Here is a 19,567-nt window from a genome sequence, read left to right as displayed (position 1 = left end):
GCTGATTCATAACTCATTTGTGAGGGAGCGATACAGACATTTGCTCTTCATTAAAAGGCTTTTTTTGTCATTGAGACAGAGGAATGGAAGAGCCAGCATATTTAAACATCAGACACAGTGCATTTGGTGACCTACATACTGCAAGTGTATAAAAAAAATTATTAAATATGATTTGACCTGGTGTTCAAATGCATTCGCTGCACTTTAAAAAGCACATATAGGCCGAGGGATCCTGTTCTCTCAGTGGGGGATAGAACTGTGGAGGTCAGGAGATAAAGAGTTAACTGTTCTCTCAGTGGGGAGTAGAACTGTGGAAGTCAGGAGTTAAAGAGTTAACTGTTCTCTCAGTGGGGGGTAGAACTGTGGAAGTCAGGAGTTAAAGAGTTAACTGTTCTCTCAGTGGGGGGTAGAACTGTGGAAGTCAGGAGATAAAGACTGAGTTAACTGTTCTCTCAGTGGGGGGTAGAACTGTGGAAGTCAGGAGATAAAGAGTTAACTGTTCTCTCAGTGGGGGGTAGAACTGTGGAAGTCAGGAGTTAAAGACTGAGTTAACTGTTCTCTCAGTGGGGGTAGAATTGTGGAAGTCAGGAGTTAAAGAGTTAACTGTTCTCTCAGTGGGGGTAGAACTGTGGAAGTCAGGAGTTAAAGAGTTAACTGTTCTCTCAGTGGGGGTAGAACTGTGGAAGTCAGGAGTTAAAGAGTTAACTGTTCTCTCAGTGGGGGGTAGAACTGTGGACGTCAGGAGTTAAAGACTGAGTTAACTGTTCTCTCAGTGGGGGGTGGAACTGTGGAAGTCAGGAGTTAAAGACTGAGTGTACTTGCAGTTATGGGTCATCCTAGGGTTTCAATTTAAATCTTAGTAGCCTGTTCTATCATGTCATGTCTTTAGTTATTCAAAGTCTGCAAAGAAGAAATGTAATGTACAGGGTTGAAATGTGCTCTCCTGGGTGTGGCCTGCTAGATGCATGGCCCTACTGAGCCCTACATCAACAGCCACTCTCAGGGAGAGAAGTGGAACACTTTCCGGATGGATCGTCTCCTCTAAAACTGATGAAAGATTTGCAGACATTTTCTATTTTCCACTGGCAACAAGTCTGTCTCTTCCTGCTCGGGGAAGAAACTTTAAACTAATTATAAGGACAGTCTATTGTTACTACAGAACAGAAAGTCTGGCGTGTCTCTCTAGCATACAGTACCTCCGTTTGATCAACTGTAGTAAAGGAAACATATGTAGAGTAAATTAACAAGTTGTTATAAAACAATGACAAAATGGTGTATCATTTCATTACATTTACATTTAAGTCATTTAGCAGACGCTCTTATCCAGAGCGACTTACAAATTGGTGCATTTTTTCACCAATCATTACCCAGTTGGATGCCACTCCATAGTCTGTTTTACCTAGCTTGAACACAACATTACATGCCATCTCTAAACAGGAACTCACCCTGACATATCATCTCTAAACAGGAACTCACCCTGACATATCATCTCTAAACAGGAACTCACCCTGACATTTCATCTCTAAACAGGAACACACCCCAGACATATCATCTCTAAACAGGAACTCACCCTGACATATCATCTCTAAACAGGAACACACCCCAGACATATCATCTCTAAACAGGAACACACCCCAGACATATCATCTCTAAACAGGAACTCACACTGGACATATCATCTCTAAACAGGAACACACCCCAGACATAACATCTCTAAACAGGAATTCACACTGGACATATCATCTCTAAACAGGAACTCACCCTGGACATATCATCTCTAAACAGGAACTCACCTTGGCATATCTCTAAACGGGAACTCACACTGGACATATCTTTAAACTGGAACTCACCCTGGCATATCTTTAAACTGGAACTCACCCTGACATATCATCTCTAAACAGGAACTCACACTGGACATATCATCTCTAAACAGGAACTCACCCTGGACATATCATCTCTAAACAGGAACTCACCTTGGCATATCTCTAAACGGGAACTCACACTGGACATATCTTTAAACTGGAACTCACCCTGGCATATCTTTAAACTGGAACTCACCCTGACATATCATCTCTAAACAGGAACTCACCCTGACATATCATCTCTAAACAGAAACTCACACTGGACATATCATCTCTAAACAGAAACTCAACCTGACATATCATCTCTAAACAGGAATTTACACTGGACATATAATCTCTAAACAGGGACACACCCCAGACATATCATCTCTAAACAGGAACTCACACTGGACATATCATCTCTAAACAGGAACACACCCTGACATATCTCTAAACAGAAACTCACACTGGACATATCATCTCTAAACAGGAACTCACCCTGACATATCATCTCTAAACAGAAACTCTGGTCAGAACTAGTGGACTATCCAGAGCCCCAGTCAGAACTAGTGGACTATCCAGAGCCCTGGTCAGAACTAGTGGACTATCCAGAGCCCTGGTCAGAACTAGTGGACTATCCAGAGCCCCAGTCAGAACTAGTGGACTATCCAGAGCCCCAGTCAGAACTAGTGGACTATCTAGAGCCCTGGTCAGAACTAGTGTACTATCCAGAGCCCTGGTCAGAACTAGTGGACTATCCAGAGCCCCAGTCAGAACTAGTGGACTATCCAGAGCCCCTGTCAGAACTAGTGGACTATCCAGAGCCCTGGTCAGAACTAGTGGACTATCTAGAGCCCAGGTCAGAACTAGTGGACTATCCAGAGCCCTGGTCAGAACTAGTGGACTATCCAGAGCCCCGGTCAGAACTAGTGGAATATCCAGAGCCCCAGTCAGAACTAGTGGACTATCCAGAGCCCCAGTCAGAACTAGTGGACTATCCAGAGCCCCAGTCAGAACTAGTGGACTATCCAGAGCCCCGGTCAGAACTAGTGGACTATCCAGAGCCCTGGTCAGAACTAGTGGAATATCCAGAGCCCCAGTCAGAACTAGTGGAATATCCAGAGCCCCAGTCAGAACTAGTGGACTATCCAGAGCCCTGGTCAGAACTAGTGGACTATCCAGAGCCCCAGTCAGAACTAGTGGACTATCTAGAGCCCCGGTCAGATCTAGTGGACTATCTAGAACCCTGGTCAGAACTTGTGGACTATCCAGAGCCCTGTTCAGAACTAGTGGACTATCCAGAGCCCCAGTCAGAACTAGTGGACTATCCAGAGCCCTGGTCAGAACTAGTGAACTATCCAGAGCCCTGGTCAGAACTAGTGGACTATACAGAGCCCTGGTCAGAACTAGTGGACTATCTAGAGCCCTGGTCAGAACTAGTGGACTATCCAGAGCCCCGGTCAGAACTAGTGGACTATCCAGAGCCCCAGTCAGAACTAGTGGACTATCCAGAGCCCCAGTCAGAACTAGTGGACTATCCAGAGCCCCAGTCAGAACTAGTGGACTATCCAGAGCCCTGGTCAGAACTAGTGGAATATCCAGAGCCCCAGTCAGAACTAGTGGAATATCCAGAGCCCCAGTCAGAACTAGTGGACTATCCAGAGCCGCAGTCAGAACTAGTGGACTATCCAGAGCCCTGGTCAGAACTAGTGGACTATCCAGAGCCCCAGTCAGAACTAGTGGACTATCTAGAGCCCCGGTCAAAACTAGTGGACTATCTAGAACCCTGGTCAGAACTAGCGGACTATCCAGAGCCCTGTTCAGAACTAGTGGACTATCCAGAGCCCCAGTCAGAACTAGTGAACTATCCAGAGCCCTGGTCAGAACTAGTGGACTATCTAGAGCCCTGGTCAGAACTAGTGGACTATCCAGAGCCCTGGTCAGAACTAGTGGACTATCCAGAGCCCTGGTCAGAACTAGTGGACTATCCAGAGCCCTGGTCAGAACTAGTGGACTATCCAGAGCCCCAGTCAGATCTAGTGGACTATCCAGAGCCCCAGTCAGAACTAGTGGACTATCCAGAGCCCCAGTCAGATCTAGTGGACTATCCAGAGCCCCAGTCAGAACTAGTGGACTATCCAGAGCCCCAGTCAGATCTAGTGGACTATCCAGAGCCCTGGTCAGAACTAGTGGACTATCCAGAGCCCCAGTCAGAACTAGTGGACTATCTAGAGCCCTGGTCAGAACTAGTGGACTATCCAGAGCCCCAGTCAGAACTAGTGGACTATCTAGAGCCCTGGTCAGAACTAGTGGACTATCCAGAGCCCTGGTCAGAACTAGTGGACTATCCAGAGCCCTGGTCAGAACTAGTGGACTATCCAGAGCCCCGGTCAGAACTAGTGGAATATCCAGAGCCCCAGTCAGAACTAGTGGACTATCTAGAGCCCTGGTCAGAACTAGTGGACTATCCAGAGCCCCAGTCAGAACTAGTGGACTATCTAGAGCCCCAGTCAGAACTAGTGGACTATCCAGAGCCCCAGTCAGAACTAGTGGACTATCCAGAGCCCCAGTCAGAACTAGTGGACTATCTAGAGCCCCGGTCAGATCTAGTGGACTATCCAGAGCCCCAGTCAGAACTAGTGGACTATCCAGAGCCCCTGTCAAAAATAGTGGACTATCCAGAGCCCCTGTCAGAACTAGTGGACTATCCAGAGCCCTGGTCAGAACTAGTGGACTATCTAGAGCCCAGGTCAGAACTAGTGGACTATCCAGAGCCCTGGTCAGAACTAGTGGACTATCCAGAGCCCCGGTCAGAACTAGTGGAATATCCAGAGCCCCAGTCAGAACTAGTGGACTATCCAGAGCCCCAGTCAGAACTAGTGGACTATCCAGAGCCCCAGTCAGAACTAGTGGACTATCCAGAGCCCCGGTCAGAACTAGTGGACTATCCAGAGCCCTGGTCAGAACTAGTGGAATATCCAGAGCCCCAGTCAGAACTAGTGGAATATCCAGAGCCCCAGTCAGAACTAGTGGACTATCCAGAGCCCTGGTCAGAACTAGTGGACTATCCAGAGCCCCAGTCAGAACTAGTGGACTATCTAGAGCCCCGGTCAGATCTAGTGGACTATCTAGAACCCTGGTCAGAACTTGTGGACTATCCAGAGCCCTGTTCAGAACTAGTGGACTATCCAGAGCCCCAGTCAGAACTAGTGGACTATCCAGAGCCCTGGTCAGAACTAGTGAACTATCCAGAGCCCTGGTCAGAACTAGTGGACTATACAGAGCCCTGGTCAGAACTAGTGGACTATCTAGAGCCCTGGTCAGAACTAGTGGACTATCCAGAGCCCTGGTCAGAACTAGTGGACTATCCAGAGCCCCAGTCAGAACTAGTGGACTATCCAGAGCCCCAGTCAGAACTAGTGGACTATCCAGAGCCCCAGTCAGAACTAGTGGACTATCCAGAGCCCTGGTCAGAACTAGTGGAATATCCAGAGCCCCAGTCAGAACTAGTGGAATATCCAGAGCCCCAGTCAGAACTAGTGGACTATCCAGAGCCGCAGTCAGAACTAGTGGACTATCCAGAGCCCTGGTCAGAACTAGTGGACTATCCAGAGCCCCAGTCAGAACTAGTGGACTATCTAGAGCCCCGGTCAAAACTAGTGGACTATCTAGAACCCTGGTCAGAACTAGTGGACTATCCAGAGCCCTGTTCAGAACTAGTGGACTATCCAGAGCCCCAGTCAGAACTAGTGAACTATCCAGAGCCCTGGTCCGAACTAGTGGACTATCCAGAGCCCTGGTCAGAACTAGTGGACTATCCAGAGCCCTGGTCAGAACTAGTGGACTATCCAGAGCCCTGGTCATTACTAGTGGACTATCCAGAGCCCTGGTCAGAACTAGTGGACTATCCAGAGCCCCAGTCAGATCTAGTGGACTATCCAGAGCCCCAGTCAGAACTAGTGGACTATCCAGAGCCCCAGTCAGATCTAGTGGACTATCCAGAGCCCCAGTCAGAACTAGTGGACTATCCAGAGCCCCAGTCAGAACTAGTGGACTATCCAGAGCCCCAGTCAGAACTAGTGGACTATCCAGAGCCCTGGTCAGAACTAGTGGAATATCCAGAGCCCCAGTCAGAACTAGTGGAATATCCAGAGCCCCAGTCAGAACTAGTGGACTATCCAGAGCCGCAGTCAGAACTAGTGGACTATCCAGAGCCCTGGTCAGAACTAGTGGACTATCCAGAGCCCCAGTCAGAACTAGTGGACTATCTAGAGCCCCGGTCAAAACTAGTGGACTATCTAGAACCCTGGTCAGAACTAGTGGACTATCCAGAGCCCTGTTCAGAACTAGTGGACTATCCAGAGCCCCAGTCAGAACTAGTGAACTATCCAGAGCCCTGGTCAGAACTAGTGGACTATCTAGAGCCCTGGTCAGAAATAGTGGACTATCCAGAGCCCTGGTCAGAACTAGTGGACTATCCAGAGCCCTGGTCAGAACTAGTGGACTATCCAGAGCCCTGGTCAGAACTAGTGGACTATCCAGAGCCCCAGTCAGATCTAGTGGACTATCCAGAGCCCCAGTCAGAACTAGTGGACTATCCAGAGCCCCAGTCAGATCTAGTGGACTATCCAGAGCCCCAGTCAGAACTAGTGGACTATCCAGAGCCCCAGTCAGATCTAGTGGACTATCCAGAGCCCTGGTCAGAACTAGTGGACTATCCAGAGCCCCAGTCAGAACTAGTGGACTATCTAGAGCCCTGGTCAGAACTAGTGGACTATCCAGAGCCCGAGTCAGAACTAGTGGACTATCTAGAGCCCTGGTCAGAACTAGTGGACTATCCAGAGCCCTGGTCAGAACTAGTGGACTATCCAGAGCCCTGGTCAGAACTAGTGGACTATCCAGAGCCCCGGTCAGAACTAGTGGAATATCCAGAGCCCCAGTCAGAACTAGTGGACTATCTAGAGCCCTGGTCAGAACTAGTGGACTATCCAGAGCCCCAGTCAGAACTAGTGGACTATCTAGAGCCCCAGTCAGAACTAGTGGACTATCCAGAGCCCCAGTCAGAACTAGTGAACTATCCAGAGCCCCAGTCAGAACTAGTGGACTATCTAGAGCCCCGGTCCGATCTAGTGGACTATCCAGAGCCCCAGTCAGAACTAGTGGACTATCCAGAGCCCCTGTCAAAAATAGTGGACTATCCAGAGCCCCTGTCAGAACTAGTGAACTATCCAGAGCCCTGGTCAGAACTAGTGGACTATCCAGAGCCCTGGTCAGAACTAGTGAACTATCCAGAGCCCTGGTCAGAACTAGTGGACTATCCAGAGCCCTGGTCAGAACTAGTGGACTAACCAGAGCCCCTGTGGTCCATTAGATGGGAGGTCCTCTTCATTCTAAACATATTGTAACAGGTCCATTAGATGGGAGGTCCTCTTCATTCTAAACATATTGTAACAGATCCATTAGATGGGAGGTTCTCTTCATTCTAAACATATTGTAACAGATCCATTAGATGGGAGGTCCTCTTCATTCTAAACATATTGTAACAGATCCATTAGATGGGAGGTCCTCTTCATTCTAAACATATTGTAACAGATCCATTAGATGGGAGGTCCTCTTCATTGTAACAGGTCCATTAGATGGGAGGTCTTCTTCATTCTAAACATATTGTAACAGATCCATTAGATGGGAGGTCCTCTTCATTCTAAACATATTGTAACAGGTCCATTAGATGGGAGGTCCTCTTCATTCTAAACATATTGTAACAGATCCATTAGATGGGAGGTCCTCTTCATTCTAAACATATTGTAACAGGTCCATTAGATGGGAGGTCCTCTTTATTCTAAACATAATGTAACAGGTCCATTAGATGGGAGGTCCTCTTCATTATATACATATTGTAACAGATCCATTAGATGGGAGGTCCTCTTCATTCTAAACATATTGTAACAGATCCATTAGATGGGAGGTCCTCTTCATTCTAAACATATTGTAACAGGTCCATTAGATGGGAGGTCCTCTTCATTCTAAACATATTGTAACAGGTCCATTAGATTGGACGTCCTCTTCATTCTAAACATATTGTAACAGAAACATTAGATGGGAGGTCCTCTTCATTCTAAACATATTGTAACAGATCCATTAGATGGGAGGTCCTCTTCATTCTAAACATATTGTAACAGATCCATTAGACGGGAGGTCCTCTTCATTCTAAACATATTGTAACAGATCCATTAGATGGGAGGTCCTCTTCATTCTAAACATATTGTAACAGATCCATTAGATGGGAGGTCCTCTTCATTGTAACAGATCCATTAGATGGGAGGTCCTCTTCATTCTAAACATATTGTAACAGATCCATTAGATGGGAGGTCCTCTTCATTCTAAACATATTGTAACAGATCCATTAGATGGGAGGTCCTCTTCATTCTAAACATATTGTAACAGATCCATTAGATGGGAGGTCCTCTTCATTCTAAACATATTGTAACAGATCCATTAGATGGGAGGTCCTCTTCATTCTAAACATATTGTAACAGATCCATTAGATGGGAGGTCCTCTTCATTCTAAACATATTGTAACAGGTCCATTAGATGGGAGGTCCTCTTCATTCTAAACATATTGTAACAGATCCATTAGATGGGAGGTCCTCTTCATTGTAACAGATCCATTAGATGGGAGGTCCTCTTCATTGTAACAGATCCATTAGATGGGAGGTCCTCTTCATTCTAAACATGATGTAACAGATCCATTAGATGGGAGGTCCTCTTCATTGTAACAGATCCATTAGATGGGAGGTCCTCTTCATTGTAACAGATCCATTATATGGGAGGTCCTCTTCATTGTAACAGATCCATTAGATGGGAGGTCCTCTTCATTCTAAACATATTGTAACAGATCCATTAGATGGGAGGTCCTCTTCATTCTAAACATATTGTAACAGATCAATTAGATGGGAGGTCCTCTTCATTCTAAACATATTGTAACAGATCCATTAGATGGGAGGTCCTCTTCATTGTAACAGGTCCATTAAATGGGAGGTCCTCTTCATTCTAAACATATTGTAACAGATCCATTAGATGGGAGGTCCTCTTCATTGTAACAGATCCATTAGATGGGAGGTCCTCTTCATTGTAACAGATCCATTAGATGGGAGGTCCTCTTCATTCTAAACATATTGTAACAGATCCATTAGATGGGAGGTCCTCTTCATTCTAAACATATTGTAACAGATCCATTAGATGGGAGGTCCTCTTCATTCTAAACATATTGTAACAGATCCATTAGATGGGAGGTCCTCTTCATTCTAAACATATAGTAACAGATCCATTAGATGGGAGGTCCTCTTCATTCTAAACATATTGTAACAGATCCATTAGATGGGAGGTCCTCTTCATTGTAACAGATCCATTAGATGGGAGGTCCTCTTTATTCTAAACATATTGTAACAGATCCAATAGATGGGAGGTCCTCTTCATTCTAAACATATTGTAACAGATCCAATAGATGGGAGGTCCTCTTCATTCTAAACATATTGTAACAGATCCAATAGATGGGAGGTCCTCTTCATTCTAAACATATTGTAACAGATCCATTAGATGGGAGGTCCTCTTCATTCTAAACATATTGTAACAGGTCCATTAGATGGGAGGTCCTCTTCATTCTAAACATATTGTAACAGGTCCATTAGATGGGAGGTCCTCTTCATTCTAAACATATTGTAACAGATCCATTAGATGGGAGGTCCTCTTCATTCTAAACATATTGTAACAGATCCATTAGATGGGAGGTCCTCTTCATTCTAAACATATTGCAACAGATCCATTAGATGGGAGGTCCTCTTCATTGTAACATATCCATTAGATGGGAGGTCCTCTTCATTGTAACAGATCCATTAGATGGGAGGTCCTCTTCATTCTAAACATGATGTAACAGATCCATTAGATGGGAGGTCCTCTTCATTGTAACAGATCCATTAGATGGGAGGTCCTCTTCATTGTAACAGATCCATTATATGGGAGGTCCTCTTCATTGTAACAGATCCATTAGATGGGAGGTCCTCTTCATTCTAAACATATTGTAACAGATCCATTAGATGGGAGGTCCTCTTCATTGTAACAGGTCCATTAAATGGGAGGTCCTCTTCATTCTAAACATATTGTAACAGATCCATTAGATGGGAGGTCCTCTTCATTGTAACAGATCCATTAGATGGGAGGTCCTCTTCATTGTAACAGATCCATTAGATGGGAGGTCCTGTTCATTCTAAACATATTGTAACAGATCCATTAGATGGGAGGTCCTCTTCATTCTAAACATATTGTAACAAATCCATTAGATGGGAGGTCCTCTTCATTCTAAACATATAGCAACAGATCCATTAGATGGGAGGTCCTCTTCATTCTAAACATATTGTAACAGATCCATTAGATGGGAGGTCCTCTTCATTGTAACAGATCCATTAGATGGGAGGTCCTCTTCATTCTAAACATATTGTAACAGATCCAATAGATGGGAGGTCCTCTTCATTCTAAACATATTGTAACAGATCCATTAGATGGGAGGTCCTCTTCATTCTAAACATATTGTAACAGATCCATTAGATGGGAGGTCCTCTTCATTCTAAACATATTGTAACAGATCCATTAGATGGGAGGTCCTCTTCATTCTAAACATATTGTAACAGATCCATTAGATGGGAGGTCCTCTTCATTCTAAACATATTGTAACAGATCCATTAGATGGGAGGTCCTCTTCATTCTAAACATATTGTAACAGGTCCATTAGATGGGAGGTCCTCTTCATTCTAAACATATTGTAACAGGTCCATTAGATGGGAGGTCCTCTTCATTCTAAACATATTGTAACAGATCCATTAGATGGGAGGTCCTCTTCATTCTAAACTTATAGTAACAGATCCATTAGATGGGAGGTCCTCTTCATTCTAAACATATTGTAACAGATCCATTAGATGGGAGGTCCTCTTCATTGTAACAGATCCATTAGATGGGAGGTCCTCTTCATTGTAACAGGTCCATTAGATGGGAGGTCCTCTTCATTCTAAACATATTGTAACAGATCCATTAGATGGGAGGTCCTCTTCATTGTAACAGATCCATTAGATGGGAGGTCCTCTTTATTCTAAACATATTGTAACAGGTCCATTAGATGGGAGGTCCTCTTCATTCTAAACATATTGTAACAGATCCAATAGATGGGAGGTCCTCTTCATTCTAAACATATTGTAACAGATCCAATAGATGGGAGGTCCTCTTCATTCTAAACATATTGTAACAGATCCAATAGATGGGAGGTCCTCTTCATTCTAAACATATTGTAACAGATCCATTAGATGGGAGGTCCTCTTCATTCTAAACATATTGTAACAGATCCATTAGATGGGAGGTCCTCTTCATTCTAAACATATTGTAACAGATCCATTAGATGGGAGGTCCTCTTCATTCTAAACATATTGTAACAGATCCATTAGATGGGAGGTCCTCTTCATTCTAAACATATTGCAACAGATCCATTAGATGGGAGGTCCTCTTCATTGTAACATATCCATTAGATGGGAGGTCCTCTTCATTGTAACAGATCCATTAGATGGGAGGTCCTCTTCATTCTAAACATGATGTAACAGATCCATTAGATGGGAGGTCCTCTTCATTGTAACAGATCCATTAGATGGGAGGTCCTCTTCATTGTAACAGATCCATTATATGGGAGGTCCTCTTCATTGTAACAGATCCATTAGATGGGAGGTCCTCTTCATTCTAAACATATTGTAACAGATCCATTAGATGGGAGGTCCTCTTCATTCTAAACATATTGTAACAGATCCATTAGATGGGAGGTCCTCTTCATTGTAACAGATCCATTAGATGGGAGGTCCTCTTCATTGTAACATATCCATTAGATGGGAGGTCCTCTTCAATCCAAACATATTGTAACAGATCCATTAGATGGGAGGTCCTCTTCATTCTAAACATATAGTAACAGATCCATTAGATGGGAGGTCCTCTTCATTGTAACAGGTCCATTAAATGGGAGGTCCTCTTCATTCTAAACATATTGTAACAGATCCATTAGATGGGAGGTCCTCTTCATTGTAACAGATCCATTAGATGGGAGGTCCTCTTCATTGTAACATATCCATTAGATGGGAGGTCCTCTTCAATCCAAACATATTGTAACAGATCCATTAGATGGGAGGTCCTCTTCATTCTAAACATATTGTAACAGATCCAATAGATGGGAGGTCCTCTTCATTCTAAACATATTGTAACAGATCCAATAGATGGGAGGTCCTCTTCATTCTAAACATATTGTAACAGATCCAATAGATGGGAGGTCCTCTTCATTCTAAACATATTGTAACAGATCCAATAGATGGGAGGTCCTCTTCATTCTAAACATATTGTAACAGATCCAATAGATGGGAGGTCCTCTTCATTCTAAACATATTGTAACAGATCCATTAGATGGGAGGTCCTCTTCATTCTAAACATATTGTAACAGATCCATTAGATGGGAGGTCCTCTTCATTCTAAACATATTGTAACAGATCCATTAGATGGGAGGTCCTCTTCATTCTAAACATATTGTAACAGATCCATTAAATGGGAGGTCCTCTTCATTCTAAACATATTGCAACAGATCCATTAGATGGGAGGTCCTCTTCATTGTAACATATCCATTAGATGGGAGGTCCTCTTCATTGTAACAGATCCATTAGATGGGAGGTCCTCTTCATTCTAAACATGATGTAACAGATCCATTAGATGGGAGGTCCTCTTCATTGTAACAGATCCATTAGATGGGAGGTCCTCTTCATTGTAACAGATCCATTATATGGGAGGTCCTCTTCATTGTAACAGATCCATTAGATGGGAGGTCCTCTTCATTCTAAACATATTGTAACAGATCCATTAGATGGGAGGTCCTCTTCATTCTAAACATATTGTAACAGATCCATTAGATGGGAGGTCCTCTTCATTCTAAACATATTGTAACAGATCCATTAGATGGGAGGTCCTCTTCATTCTAAACATATTGTAACAGATCCATTAGATGGGAGGTCCTCTTCATTGTAACAGGTCCATTAAATGGGAGGTCCTCTTCATTCTAAACATATTGTAACAGATCCATTAGATGGGAGGTCCTCTTCATTGTAACAGATCCATTAGATGGGAGGTCCTCTTCAATCCAAACATATTGTAACAGATCCATTAGATGGGAGGTCCTCTTCATTGTAACAGGTCCATTAGATGGGAGGTCATCTTCATTCTAAACATATTGTAACAGATCCATTAGATGGGAGGTCCTCTTCATTCTAAACATATTGTAACAGATCCATTAGATGGGAGGTCCTCTTCATTCTAAACATATTGTAACAGATCCATTAGATGGGAGGTCCTCTTCATTCTAAACATATTGTAACAGATCCATTAGATGGGAGGTCCTCTTCATTCTAAACATATAGTAAAAGATCCATTAGATGGGAGGTCCTCTTCATTCTAAACATATTGTAACAGATCCAATAGATGGGAGGTCCTCTTCATTCTAAACATATTGTAACAGATCCAATAGATGGGAGGTCCTCTTCATTCTAAACATATTGTAACAGATCCAATAGATGGGAGGTCCTCTTCATTCTAAACATATTGTAACAGATCCAATAGATGGGAGGTCCTCTTCATTCTAAACATATTGTAACAGATCCATTAGATGGGAGGTCCTCTTCATTCTAAACATATTGTAACAGATCCATTAGATGTGAGGTCCTCTTCATTCTAAACATATTGTAACAGATCCATTAGATGGGAGGTCCTCTTCATTCTAAACATATTGCAACAGATCCATTAGATGGGAGGTCCTCTTCATTGTAACATATCCATTAAATGGGAGGTCCTCTTCATTGTAACAGATCCATTAGATGGGAGGTCCTCTTCATTCTAAACATGATGTAACAGATCCATTAGATGGGAGGTCCTCTTCATTGTAACAGATCCATTAGATGGGAGGTCCTCTTCATTGTAACAGATCCATTATATGGGAGGTCCTCTTCATTGTAACAGATCCATTAGATGGGAGGTCCTCTTCATTCTAAACATATTGTAACAGATCCATTAGATGGGAGGTCCTCTTCATTCTAAACATATTGTAACAGATCCATTAGATGGGAGGTCCTCTTCATTCTAAACATATTGTAACAGATCCATTAGATGGGAGGTCCTCTTCATTCTAAACATATTGTAACAGATCCATTAGATGGGAGGTCCTCTTCATTCTAAACATATTGTAACAGATCCATTAGATGGGAGGTCTTCTTCATTCTAAACATATTGTAACAGATCCATTAGATGGGAGGTCCTCTTCATTCTAAACATATTGTAACAGATCCAATAGATGGGAGGTCCTCTTCATTCTAAACATATTGTAACAGATCCATTAGATGGGAGGTCCTCTTCATTCTAAACATATTGTAACAGATCCATTAGATGGGAGGTCCTCTTCATTCTAAACATATTGTAACAGATCCATTAGATGGGAGGTCCTCTTCATTCTAAACATATTGTAACAGATCCATTAGATGGGAGGTCCTCTTCATTCTAAACATATTGTAACAGATCCATTAGATGGGAGGTCCTCTTCATTCTATACATGATGTAACAGATCCATTAGATGGGAGGTCCTCTTCATTGTAACAGATCCATTAGATGGGAGGTCCTCTTCATTCTAAACATATTGTAACAGATCCATTAGATGGGAGGTCCTCTTCATTCTAAACATATTGTAACAGATCCATTAGATGGGAGGTCCTCTTCATTCTATACATGATGTAACAGATCCATTAGATGGGAGGTCCTCTTCATTGTAACAGATCCATTAGATGGGAGGTCCTCTTCATTCTAAACATATTGTAACAGATCCATTAGATGGGAGGTCCTCTTCATTGTAACAGATCCATTAGATGGGAGGTCCTCTTCATTCTAAACATATTGTAACAGATCCAATAGATGGGAGGTCCTCTTCATTCTAAACATATTGTAACAGATCCAATAGATGGGAGGTCCTCTTCATTCTAAACATATTGTAACAGATCCATTAGATGGGAGGTCCTCTTCAATCCAAACATATTGTAACAGATCCATTAGATGGGAGGTCCTCTTCATTCTAAACATATAGTAACAGATCCATTAGATGGGAGGTCCTCTTCATTCTAAACATATTGTAACAGATCCATTAGATGGGAGGTCCTCTTCATTGTAACAGATCCATTAGATGGGAGGTCCTCTTCATTGTAACAGATCCATTAGATGGGAGGTCCTCTTCATTCTAAACATATTGTAACAGATCCATTAGATGGGAGGTCCTCTTCATTCTAAACATATTGTAACAGATCCAATAGATGGGAGGTCCTCTTCATTCTAAACATATTGTAACAGATCCATTAGATGGGAGGTCCTCTTCATTCTAAACATATTGTAACAGATCCATTAGATGGGAGGTCCTCTTCATTGTAACAGATCCATTAGATGGGAGGTCCTCTTCATTGTAACAGATCCATTAGATGGGAGGTCCTCTTCATTCTAAACATGATGTAACAGATCCATTAGATGGGAGGTCCTCTTCATTGTAACAGATCCATTAGATGGGAGGTCCTCTTCATTGTAACAGATCCATTATATGGGAGGTCCTCTTCATTGTAACAGATCCATTAGATGGGAGGTCCTCTTCATTCTAAACATATTGTAACAGATCCATTAGATGGGAGGTCCTCTTCATTCTAAACATATAGTAACAGATCCATTAGATGGGAGGTCCTCTTCATTCTAAACATATTGTAACAGATCCATTAGATGGGAGGTCCTCTTCATTGTAACAGATCCATTAGATGGGAGGTCCTCTTCATTCTAAACATATTGTAACAGATCCATTAGATGGGAGGTCCTCTTCATTGTAACAGGTCCATTAAATGGGAGGTCCTCTTCATTCTAAACATATTGTAACAGATCCATTAGATGGGAGGTCCTCTTCATTGTAACAGATCCATTAGATGGGAGGTCCTCTTCATTGTAACATATCCATTAGATGGGAGGTCCTCTTCATTCTAAACATATTGTAACAGATCCATTAGATGGGAGGTCCTCTTCATTCTAAACATATTGTAACAGATCCATTAGATGGGAGGTCCTCTTCATTCTAAACATATAGTAACAGATCCATTAGATGGGAGGTCCTCTTCATTCTAAACATATTGTAACAGATCCAATAGATGGGAGGTCCTCTTCATTCTAAACATATTGTAACAGATCCAATAGATGGGAGGTCCTCTTCATTCTAAACATATTGTAACAGATCCAATAGATGGGAGGTCCTCTTCATTCTAAACATATTGTAACAGATCCAATAGATGGGAGGTCCTCTTCATTCTAAACATATTGTAACAGATCCATTAGATGGGAGGTCCTCTTCATTCTAAACATATTGTAACAGATCCATTAGATGTGAGGTCCTCTTCATTCTAAACATATTGTAACAGATCCATTAGATGGGAGGTCCTCTTCATTCTAAACATATTGCAACAGATCCATTAGATGGGAGGTCCTCTTCATTGTAACATATCCATTAGATGGGAGGTCCTCTTCATTGTAACAGATCCATTAGATGGGAGGTCCTCTTCATTCTAAACATGATGTAACAGATCCATTAGATGGGAGGTCCTCTTCATTGTAACAGATCCATTAGATGGGAGGTCCTCTTCATTGTAACAGATCCATTATATGGGAGGTCCTCTTCATTGTAACAGATCCATTAGATGGGAGGTCCTCTTCATTCTAAACATATTGTAACAGATCCATTAGATGGGAGGTCCTCTTCATTCTAAACATATTGTAACAGATCCATTAGATGGGAGGTCCTCTTCATTCTAAACATATTGTAACAGATCCATTAGATGGGAGGTCCTCTTCATTCTAAACATATTGTAACAGATCCATTAGATGGGAGGTCCTCTTCATTCTAAACATATTGTAACAGGTCCATTAGATGGGAGGTCCTCTTCATTCTAAACATATTGTAACAGATCCAATAGATGGGAGGTCCTCTTCATTCTAAACATATTGTAACAGATCCATTAGATGGGAGGTCCTCTTCATTCTAAACATATTGTAACAGATCCATTAGATGGGAGGTCCTCTTCATTCTAAACATATTGTAACAGATCCATTAGATGGGAGGTCCTCTTCATTCTAAACATATTGTAACAGATCCATTAGATGGGAGGTCCTCTTCATTGTAACAGATCCATTAGATGGGAGGTCCTCTTCATTGTAACAGATCCATTAGATGGGAGGTCCTCTTCATTGTAACAGATCCATTAGATGGGAGGTCCTCTTCATTCTAAACATATTGTAACAGATCCATTAGATGGGAGGTCCTCTTCATTCTAAACATATTGTAACAGATCCATTAGATGGGAGGTCCTCTTCATTCTAAACATATTGTAACAGATCCATTAGATGGGAGGTCCTCTTCATTCTAAACATATTGTAACAGATCCATTAGATGGGAGGTCCTCTTCATTCTAAACATATTGTAACAGATCCATTAGATGGGAGGTCCTCTTCATTGTAACAGATCCATTAGATGGGAGGTCCTCTTCATTCTAAACATATTGTAACAGATCCATTAGATGGGAGGTCCTCTTCATTCTAAACATATTGTAACAGATCCATTAGATGGGAGGTCCTCTTCATTCTAAACATATTGTAACAGATCCATTAGATGGGAGGTCCTCTTCATTCTAAACATATTGTAACAGATCCATTAGATGGGAGGTCCTCTTCATTGTAACAGATCCATTAGATGGGAGGTCCTCTTCATTGTAACAGATCCATTAGATGGGAGGTCCTCTTCATTGTAACAGATCCATTAGATGGGAGGTCCTCTTCATTCTAAACATATTGTAACAGATCCATTAGATGGGAGGTCCTCTTCATTCTAAACATATTGTAACAGATCCATTAGATGGGAGGTCCTCTTCATTCTAAACATATAGCAACAGATCCATTAGATGGGAGGTCCTCTTCATTCTAAACATATTGTAACAGATCCATTAGATGGGAGGTCCTCTTCATTCTAAACATATTGTAACAGATCCATTAGATGGGAGGTCCTCTTCATTCTAAACATATTGTAACAGATCCATTAGATGGGAGGTCCTCTTCATTGTAACAGATCCATTAGATGGGAGGTCCTCTTCATTGTAACAGATCCATTAGATGGGAGGTCCTCTTCATTGTAACAGATCCATTAGATGGGAGGTCCTCTTCATTCTAAACATATTGTAACAGATCCATTAGATGGGAGGTCCTCTTCATTCTAAACATATTGTAACAGATCCATTAGATGGGAGGTCCTCTTCATTCTAAACATATTGTAACAGATCCATTAGATGGGAGGTCCTCTTCAAGTGATTGACCTGTGAAATGTCGATTTCTTTGTCAGAGCACAGTGAAGTGTGAAGGGGCTCTTGCTGTTTTGATGGAGTTTTGGTTTCTCTACTGCAAGTCTTAATGTCTAACCTTGAAATGAACTGAGCTCATCAGTCACTCGCTTTGGAAGGTTACCAACTTACATATGAGAATGAAAAATAGTCAAGATAGTTTGGTCATTTAGCGAAATGTGCGCTTCCTCCCTGATGAAGGATACCAGTTTTCCGTGCAGGGCTGACAGGAAGCAGGTTAAATACCTGTGTTGTTATTTCTGGAGAGCCAAGCCGCTTGGAAAATCTGAACTGAGATGATAAATCTCCCGGCCTCCTTTCTCTGCCCCTCCTCTCCTCCTCCTCCTCCTCCTCCTCCTCCTCCTCCTCCTCCTCCTCCTCCTCCTCCTCCTCCTCCTCCTCTCTTCAAACCATCCTCTCTGAAAATGTATAAATCACCACGGCCTGCTAGACCTCTCTGATATCTATCTCACGTTCATTTTTTACAGGAGCAACTGTCTGGAGACTCATTCTACTGTTTCCCCATTCTGGAGACTCATTCTACTGTTTCCCCAGTCTGGAGACTCATTCTACTGTTTCCCCAGTCCGGAGACTCATTCTACTGTTTCCCCAGTCTGGAGACTCATTCTACTGTTTCCCCAGTCTGGAGATTCATTCTACTGTTTCCCCAGTCTGGAAACTCATTCAGCTGTTTCCCCATTCTGGAGACTCATTCTACTGTTTCCCCAGTCTGGAGACTCATTCTACTGTTTCCCCAGTCTGGAGACTCATTCTACTGTTTCCCCATTCTGGACAATCATTCTACTGTTTCCCCAGTCTGGACACTCATTCTACTGTTTCCCCATTCTGGACACTCATTCTACTGTTTCCCCCGTCTGGAGACTCATTCTACTGTTTCCCCCGTCTGGAGACTAATTCTACTGTTTCCCCAGTCTGGAGACTCATTCTACTGTTTCCCCAGTCTGGAGACTCATTCTACTGTTTCCCAGTCTGGAGACTCATTCTACTGTTTCCCCAGTCTGGAGACTTGTTTAATGTTTCCCCAGTCTGGACACTCATTCTACTGTTTCCCCAGTCTGGAGACTCATTCTACTGTTTCCCCAGTCCGGAGACTCATTCTACTGTTTCCCTAGTCTGGAGACTCATTCTACTGTTTCCCCAGTCTGGAGACTCATTCTACTGTTTCCCCAGTCTGCAGACTCATTCTACTGTTTC

Source organism: Salvelinus fontinalis, chromosome 38, assembly GCF_029448725.1.
Source record: "Salvelinus fontinalis isolate EN_2023a chromosome 38, ASM2944872v1, whole genome shotgun sequence".
NCBI lineage: Eukaryota > Metazoa > Chordata > Actinopteri > Salmoniformes > Salmonidae > Salvelinus > Salvelinus fontinalis.
This window is presented reverse-complemented; position numbering follows the sequence as displayed.